The 10,037-nt window shown below is 37.5% G+C and overlaps 1 pseudogene; it reads left to right on the top strand.

The window, feature by feature from the left end:
- Nucleotides 1–444: 444 nt before the first annotated feature.
- Nucleotides 445–1,075, top strand: LOC130854909 (p53 apoptosis effector related to PMP-22-like; annotated as a pseudogene).
- Nucleotides 1,076–10,037: the final 8,962 nt, after the last annotated feature.

Below are 10,037 nucleotides of genomic sequence, written 5' to 3' on the forward strand. Positions count from 1 at the left end.
GGTTGACATTTGGTCTTACGCTGTTGTAATCAGAAAGGATGTTTGTTAAGATTTCAATCTTCTTAAATCTACTGAGACAGGTTTTGTGGCCTAGCATGTAATCTGCTGCTTTGGGATGGAATGTTCTCTCTCTCTCTCTTTCATATATATATACATATATATATACACACACACACATATATACATATATGATCTCATCTGATCTTACGTGTCATTTAAGGTCAATATTTCCTTATTATATTTTTATCTGGATGATGTGTCCATTGATGTACATGGGTGTTAAAGTCTCTTACTATTACCCTGTTACTTTCAATTCCTCCCTTTATGTTTTTTATCATTATGTGATGTCCTTCTTTGTCTCTTATTACAGACTTTGTTTTAAAGTCTATTTTGGCCTTTTTGTCACATTGCCCACACTTGTGGGTCACTCTCCGGTGGTGTCTGATGCCCTTGTACCCCTCTCCTCCACACTGCCACCACCACGATGCTGCCCTGAAGCCTGGCCTGCACCTGCTCCTGCTCAGCACCATCACCTTTGACATCATCATGCTGGCCAGCCACAGCTGGCTGCAGTCAGGTGACCATATCCACACATTCTCACTGTGGTGGTGATATTTTCAAGAGAGTGGTTACAGCAGGTCTTACAAGGATGGCTGCCAGATTCTTGTGAAGTACGTGTGGGGAAGGGTAGCTGCCACCATGCCTTTCTGCAGTTTCATCATCCTGCTGATCTGTTTTCATCCTCTCCTTCTTTGCCTCCTGTGGATCCCAAGTGCTTGTCCTTCTGAGACTGAATGCTGGCCTCTTGGCCCTGGCTGCTGTGTTCCAGATCATCTCCCTTGTAATTTACCATGTGAAGTACACATAGACTTTCAACCTCATACCAACCGTCCTGTCACTACATCCATATCTGGGCCCAAGGCCTCAGGTGGGCAGCCACAATTATCCTGATGGCTGTGCATTCTTCTGTCACTTTCCCAGCTATGAAGATGGCCTCCAGGGAAATGCCAAGTCCAGGTATTTCTACACATCCACCTATGCTGGGAAACAAACAGAAGAAAATCACTGCTACTGAGACGGATTGCAAAGAAAGACTTCTCCTCAGAATAATTTGGACGTATTTTTTATGGCAGCATTCATACAGTTAAACTAGTCAAAATGTTAAAATAATTTGGGAAAAAATGTTTCTTAAATGGTGTTATAGTTTTATATTCATATTTTATATGTGTTTTGTAGAGTTAAACAAGATTTACTTCTTTTAACTAATTTTCTATGATATGCCAATATTTTCTCATAACTGTCTATGCTATTTATACTGCATTTGTAAAAGAATGTAAATATTAAACATATCACTTTATAAGGTAAAAATAAGAAGGCTTCAGAGATTTAAGTAATCTAATCAAGTTTTTGCTTTTCCCAGATAAGAATGGACTGGGTTTATAGAGCACTAAGCAAAAGAGGGAGATATAAGTAAAAATTGTTAGTGACCCAACATTCTAAAACATATGCAATAAATAAATTTTTTCAAGCCTCCAGCTATTTAAAGAAGCAAAAATATTTCTTAAATGTGTATTATTTGTGAGAATTTCTAATTAGTAACCTTAATAATTGACTTTTTTCTAAGCTTCATGTTAACTTGACATGGCATGGCATTGAGGAGAGTATTCTTCATGGCCAAACATATTGCAGTAGCAAGGCGTCCTTAGATAGCAAAATGTTAAGATGAAATTTTCTCTTTTAAAGTGGTTTGTAGGGTTGGGGTTTGGAAAAATGCAAATGTGTACTCTTTTGTGTGCAGGACAAGAGTAGACTGGATTGAAAGATGGACTGGTCTAATTCATCATGACTGATGATATGACTAGACTGTTCAGTAAAGCATTAGGGGCTGGTTGCTTTCACAAAAGTAACATTAAAAAAGGCTAAAGAGAAGAAATGGCTTGAATTTTTCATCTTAGTTTTGACCGGGCTCTACTCATATAGACACAGCTTCTGATAGATTGCAACTCTAAGCAAAAACTTAATCTAGTTAACAACTTGGTTTTCCTTGGCAAAGAGATTTTTAAAATATGATGCAAAATATACCACAGGAGAATCCAGGGATGTAAGATTTATCTGAATGGCAAATATATGATATACCATATAGATTATTTTTTTACCATTTGTACTTACATAATGAAGACAATTCACTTTATATATCAAATTATTATTTTATAACTTGTAAGAATGAGAAACTGCAGTTTTCAATATGAACTTTCCCCAAAAAAGTAAATGTTCTAATCTTCAAAATAAATAATAAAGTCTATTTTGTCTTATATAAGTATCACTACCCCAGCTTTTTTTTCATTTCTATTTGCATGGAATACCTTTTCCATCCTCTCATTTTCAGTATGTGTGTGTCTTTAGATCTGAAGTGAGCCTCTTGTAGGCAGCATATATATTAGTTTTGTTTTTTTATCTACTCAGCCATTCCATGTCTTTTGATTGGAGCATTAGTCCATTTACATTTAAAGTAATTATTGAGGGATTTCCCTGGTGGTGCAGTGGTTAAGAATCTGCCTGCCAATGTAGGAGACATAGGAAGATCCCACATGCCATGGAGTAACTAAGCCCATGTGCCGCAACTACGGAGCCTGCGCACTTAGAGCCCGTGAGCCACAACTACTGAGGCCTCGAGCCACAGCTGCTAAAGCTGCACTCCTAGAGCCCATGCTCCACAAGAGAAGCCACTGCACTGAGGAGCCTGTGTACCACAAGGAAGAGTAACCCCTGCTTGCTGCAACTAGAGAAACTCGCACACAGCAACAAAAACCCAACACAGCCAAAAAATAAGAAAATAAATAAATAACTTTAAAAAATAAAAACCAAAAAATTAAATTAAATTAAAAAATTGGACTTGAATTTCAAATTAAGCATGAAATTTATAAATAAATGAATAAATATTGATAGGTATGTACTCATTGCCATTTTGTTCATTGTTTTCTGCTTGATTTTGTAGTCATTTTTGTTCCTTTCTTTTTCTTTTGCTCTTTCTCCTGCTCTCTCACCTTGTGATTTGATGACTATAATTAATCTTATGTTTGGATTCCTTTCTTTTTGTTGTGTGTATATCTATTATATAGTTTTGATTGGCAGTTACCATGAGGTTCACAGATAATAACTTATGTATATACGTGATTATTTTAAGATGATCTCAAGTTCAAAAACATTCATACTTATTTTCCCCATGTTCAATATTTTCAACATCATATTTTACATTTTTTGTTTGATGTATCCCTTTACTTATTGTGGATATAGATGATTTTACTATTTTTGTCTTATATCATCCCTATTAGCTTTATGAGTGGTTGATATATTACCTTTACTATATGTTTGCCTTTACCTATGAGATTTTTTTTTTTGTAATTTCTGTATTTCTAGTTGTGGTCTTTTCAGCTTAGAGAAACTCTTTGAACATTTCTTATAATGGCATCTTAGTGGCTCTGAACTCTTGTATATTTTGCTTGTCTGTAAAACTCTTTTATCTGTCCTTCCAATCTGAATGATAGCCTTGCTGAATAGAATATTCTTGTTTGTAGGTTTTTTCCTTTCGCCATTTTGAATATTTTGTGTCACACCATTCTGGCATGCAGAATTTCTCTTTAAAAGTTGGCTGATTGTCTTATGAGAATTCCCTTGTATGTAACTAGCTGCTTTTCTCTCAATCCTTTTAAAATTCTCCCTTTATCTTTGATTTTTGACATTTTAATTACAGTGTATCTTGGTGTGGATTCTTGGGTTCACCTTGCTTGGGACTTTCTGTGCTTCTCAGACCTGGATGTATGTTTCTTTTCTCAGATTACAAATGTTTTCAACTATTATTTCCTCAAATAAGTTCTGCATCTCTTTCTCTCTTCTACTGGGACCTCTAGAATGTGAATGTTAGTATGCTTGATATTGTCTCAGATGTCTCTTAAACTATCTTCATTTTTTAAAAATTCTTTTTTCTTCTTAGCCTGGGTGGTTTCCACTACTCTGTCTTCTAGGTCACTGATCCATTCCTCTGCATCATCTAATTTCCTATTGATACCTTCTAGTGTATTTTTTATTTCACTTAATATATTCTTCAGCTCTGTTTGGTTCTTCTTTAAATCTTTGTTAAACTTCACACTGTGTTCATCAATTCTTCCCTGAGTTCATTGTGTCTCTTTATGATCATTACTTTGAACTCCTTATTGGATTGATTGCTTATCTCTACTTTGCTTAGTTCTTCTGAAGTTTTGTCTTGTTCTTTTGTTTGGAACATATTCCTCTGCCACCTTATTTTGTGTAATTCTCTGTGCTTATTTCTATGTATTTGGTAGGTAGGTTACATTTCCTAATCTTGGAAAAGTGGCCTTATATAGGAGATGCCCTATGGGCCCAGCAGCTCACTTCCCTCTTGTCACTAGAGTTATATGCTCTAGGGGTGCCCTCTATGTGGGCTCTATGCACCTTTCTATAGGGGCAGAGCCAGCTACTGTGCATGTGCTAGTAGGCAGGGCTGGATCTTGACTAGTTGGCTGCCAAGCCCTATCTCATTCAGTGACTGCTGGCTCACTGGTAGGTAGGTGGCATGACAGGTAAAGGGACTGGGGTGGGGGGCGAGATCTGGGACTGCTGTCAGTTCACTGGTAGGCTGGGCTGGGTCCTGGGGCAGCTTCCTTGGGGACTGGTGGGTCCTGGGGCTGGGGCCAGCCTGCTGGAGGATGAGTCCAGGTTCTGGCATGACTGGCTGCTCAGCCCAGGAGTCCCAGGACTATTGCTGGCTTGCTGCTAGGCAGGAAATCCCCTGGTACTAGCTGGCTAGAAGAAGGACACTAAAATGGAGTGTCCTTATGGTAGCATGAGCACCCTAAAAATTGCTGCTGCCAGCATCTGTCTCCAGGGGGTATCCCAGTGGCCTCCTTCCTCTCCAAGATCAACAAATGTGTCTCAGCCAGGCTCCTTTCAAATTGCTAACTCTACACTGGAACTCAGAGCATGTGAGATTTTGTGTGTGCCCTTTAAAAGCAGAGTCTCTGTGCCCTACAGCCCTCTGAATCTCCCATACACAAGCCCTGCTGGCCTTTAAAGCCAGACATTCTGGGGTTTTGTCTTACTGCTGCAGGACTTCTGGGCTTGGAAACCTGACATGGGGCTCATATCCCTCACTCTTTGGGGAGAATCTCTGCAATTGTGATTATCCTCTTATTTGTGGAAGCGTGAATCTTGGTTATGCCTTGTCCCTGCCCCTCCTACCTGTCTTGTCTTGATTCCTTCTTTTGATCTAAAATAAGTCATAGACAACATTTCATAAAGGCAGGGGAGGAATCTCCTTTGTGCATGAAAATAATCTGGCCCGTCCATCCACCCTGCGGTGTTAGCCTGCAGCAGTTGCTATAGCAAATATCTGTGTTTTATGAATACCACCGAGTAACACAAGGAGTCAAAGATGAAAACAGATTTGATTAAATGCAGACTAAGTGACCTGTAAAATTATTTCATTGCCTTTAGACAGTGGTTTGGGTTATTGTGGACAAATAACTGCTCGGTATATGTATTTGCGGTACTTGGGGCTGCATCTACATGAGGTCAGGAAAGTACACTCCATCTGTCTGCCAGAGTCTTTCCTCATAGAAATACACACTGGCCAGCTACCTTTAACATAGAAAACCCCACAGTCAGCATTAAGAAGCCTAGTAAGACAGCTCATAAGTTCTATTTTTCTAGCTGAGTACAGTGACATATTTACCACCCCAGATTATTTTTTTCTTCTAGCAAATTTGTATGCTCCTGGTATCTAAAATATTTAAAAAATCTTACAGAAATACACAGTACAAAATGCAAGCATACTATTAACTAAAACCATAAAGAAGTTAAGTTTTGTTTTCAATAATCTCTTAAATTTCACTCTTCCTCTGGGGCCCTCACATGACTGGTTGTGACATTGCTGCTACTCATTTTTGTCTACCTAGAAATATTTGAGTTATAGTTCAAAATTAGTCTTTCCTTATCCCCTAATATTCAAAAGTCAGATTATTTTAATGTTCTGGGTTCCAACCATCTATAGCATTCAGAAATTCATTAATATTAAGGAGTAAAGGACTGATAGCTAATGGAATGTGATAAAACTTCAAGAATCATTTATATTTTAAAATAAAGGAAATGAATCCTTAATTAATAAACATCAGGCAGGAAACAGGATAAGTTTTCTAGAATCTCTTGAATCCCAGCAGATAGTAGATTTTGAGATAGTATCAATAAAACTGGTTCCAAATCATAAATCTGTACAGATCTCACTTTCAACAATAAAAGGGATTTTACCAACATGGAAACATAGCATATAATATCAGACCCTAGCTCCTCAAGACAGGAAAGGAATCTGACAGACTGGAATACTAAATTCTACTGAGCAATCACATTGCTCCAAGAACCATCTCAGATGTCTGCACTTATTATGTATAATAATGCAATCTTCTTAAAATCGTTTCAAGAGGGACATGTTAGCCCTATTTTAGGTATAGGAAAACTGACATTTACAGAGATTAAATAGCATGTTCCAAATTGCATACTAATAAGGAGAAAAAAAAACACAAGTTTAAACAGTTTTTCTGACTCAAAATTCCATGGTCTCTGGATAGACACCTGGCTCATTTTGTCTGAACAGAGGGAATCCAGTCAACAACTACCATGTTTTAAGCACTCTCTGGACTGAGCACTGCCACGTGGCAGCTTATTTAACCCTCATCCCAGCTCCGTGAACAAGACATTATTTCACCCGCCTTAACATGTGAAGAAATGACTCAGTGAGATAAAGGTCACAGAACTGGCAAGTGGTAAATCTGGAATTTGAACCAAGGTCAGCCTGGATCTAGATTCTAATTCCAAATTGACCAAAGTTTTTATGTCATGCATTGTTTGTTTCAACTAAAAATGGGTGATGATAATCAAAGACATAGGGCAAAAAGTATTGGGGGTAGAATTTTCTCCAACTTATGTATCTTTTTTATCCAAACAGAGGACATTCCACAGCCCTGCATACTCACTATTATAATATTTGCTTCTTGATGAAAGCAAATTTTTTCTTTTATATCTAGTCTAAGTGTTTTGGGTTTTTAAGTCAGTTTTGTGAATGCTGATAAGTTTCTGTCTTCAGGATTTACTGGTTTTGGTATTAGTGATAGTGTTTTAGAATTCTGGGGAAAAATAGAGAGGGGAGAGGAAAATAATGAAAGCTCTTGACAAAGAGGAGCTGTGCTAATAATACACACAATTAAAAAAAGAGAAAAAATAGCATTAACTTAGAATTGTTATTTATATATAATGAGAAAAAAAAACCCTAATACCCAAAAACATCTTGTTACTTGCCTGAATTTACTTTTCACTCAGAAATTTGACTCCATATAAAAATAGGCATATGTCTCAAGTACCCAAGTTTTTGACATATGTATAGCTCAGTAACTTTCCATAAAAGGGAAATACCTCCTGCCATGCATTACTCATCTCAGCCAAAGCATTTATATTTAATACTGCCAAATCCAGCAGTATAAATGTACCTTTTTATCCATACCAACTCCCTTGGAAGAGGTCAGGGGACATGGTGGGTTTCCTGGCTGGTCAAGGTTGTAGTCAGAGAGGGAGGGACAGGAGTTTGGGAGCAGACCAAGAAGGAAACCTGTATTCCCTAGACACAACATTGTACTAACAAATAAATCCTTAAAGTTCTAGTCTACTTTAATGTTTCAGATTGCCATTTAGAAAATGTCCTTCTCAAAGACTAAGTGAAACAGACCTAATAATACAATTTCCTTTCCAAGTCTAAGAATACAAATTATTCAACTGGGGCTGTTGCCATAATTTTCTAAATCACAGAACTGGGTGAAATTGTTGTAACACCTTTCTCATGATAATGATGGTGATGATAACATAAAAAATAATACCTCATTCATGACAGTGTTATAAGGGCTAATGCGGGGAAAGCAGTTATTTAAAGTATGTGGCACAAAGTGAGTCCTCAGTAATGCTACTTCCCTCCCCAATCTCTGCTCCTTTTAGAGTGAAGCAGTTAAATTCCCAGCAGCATGTCTGGAATCCAAATCCAAGCATCAGGATTATACATGGAAGAGATGAAAGATTTTGAACTATGTTTTGTAATGTAGAATAAAAACCTAGTTGGATACTGATACTATTCATCTCACTTTCAACACTTAAGCTAAATAAATAAATAATAAAGGATCCTTTGTGAAGGAAAATCCTTTGATTCTTGTTCCCAACCTAGGCTTAGGAAACTCAACAGCGTCTCCAGTTGAATGGGTGGGTGCCAAGAAATCGACAAACATTTCTCACAAATAATTTAAATTACTGTCACTGGAAAAAAAAAATCACAAAATATTTTGGTAATAAAAAATGGGGAAGTGTTTTCCCTGAAATCAAAAGGCTTCTGGATCATTGCTTTAGGATATTATGTCTTTAAACTATAATAAGAACAAAATATAATAGGTGGAAAGCACACTGCCTTCACCTTTGATTATATAGTTACTTGTGTTTACGAAAGATGAATTCTATATGATATGGTAGTGTGTATGTATCTCTGTGAGCTAACAGAAGGAATCCAAGTGGGCTTACTAAGTGAAATAGATTACAAGGAACTCGTGCTGTTTGCCATATGCTCACAATTGTTATTACTTTCTTTTATCTGTGGTTTTATCATTTGTTTTGTATTTTTAATTAATTCTTTTTTAGAAAAAGAAAGACAAAGCCCCTATTTGGAAGCGATGTAAAAACAAAGGACTGAACCTGAGAGTCATACTTTGCTGATTCAGATCCAGAAGTAAGCTGTTTGTTTTAGGGTAGACAGGATTTGAAGCACCTGGGAAAGAGCGTGTAAGGGGAAGCACTTAACAACTTCTGAAACTGAGACATGAACACTATGTAAACAAGTCAGGAAAACACAATGTATTATACATTAAAAAACACATTTTCTCATCTGTAAGTTTTATATTGCTTTTGTTTTGGATATATATATATATATAATCTCCTTAGGAAATGACATACTCTATAACTAAGCTGTTGTATTCAAAGTGTGGTCCATGAGCGAACATCATTGGCATTTCCTGAGACCCTATCAGAAATGCATAATATCAGGCCCCACCATAGACCTACTGAATCAGAATTTGCATTTTTAACCAAGTCCCCAGGTGATTCACATACCCATTAAATTTCAAGAAGCACAGCTGTGAAAAACCAAATCCACTTGGCTTTCTATATCATTCAGGGACCCCCTTCACGCCCACGAATCTTATGTGTGCCAAGCATTGTTCTAAGAGTTTTATATACATATTCTCAGTGGATCTCACCCTGGTCACACATTAGAATTACCCAGAGAGAATTTTTTAAACAAGATTACCAGGCCCTACTCCAGATAATTTAATTAGTCTGAAACAGGGTCTGAGCAAAGGTCTTTTTAAAGCTCTCCTGATAAATCAAATATGCAGTCAAGGTTGAAACCAATTGCATTATCCCACTTAATTTTCAGCTGCAAACATAAAGGTGCGAATGATTACATTTGCAGAGGAACTTGCTCATGGTTGCAAAGCTTGCATTGAAACTCATCTTTCTGATTTTGAACACTCACTCTTGCATTTTAAATCTACCAAGTGTTGGGGACCTTCATACCATTCATGCCAACAGATTCCAAACTCCCCTTGTGTGATTATCCCAACACGCTATACTCTGTAGGGAAAGCCTCTGAGAGAAAGGGGAAAATAGAGTGGATTCCAGGACCTTCAGGCTGGGCAAGACTGGGATAGAAAGAAGAACGATACAACTGCTTCTCCACAAAAACAGACCAGCCCAGTGCTGAACCCACTGAGAGTATTCAACGAACCAAGAATAGGTTGGTGAATCACAGCGGGAGATGTGGATCTACATGCACTATCCCAAACTTCATTAGTACATGAGTTTACAAGAGGCAACCAGGTGTTTTAAAAAAGTACCCTGGATACAACCTCTGGACCAAGTAACCTACCCTTCGTGGGCTG

The sequence above is a fragment of the Hippopotamus amphibius genome, chromosome 6, assembly GCF_030028045.1.
Source record: "Hippopotamus amphibius kiboko isolate mHipAmp2 chromosome 6, mHipAmp2.hap2, whole genome shotgun sequence".
NCBI lineage: Eukaryota > Metazoa > Chordata > Mammalia > Artiodactyla > Hippopotamidae > Hippopotamus > Hippopotamus amphibius.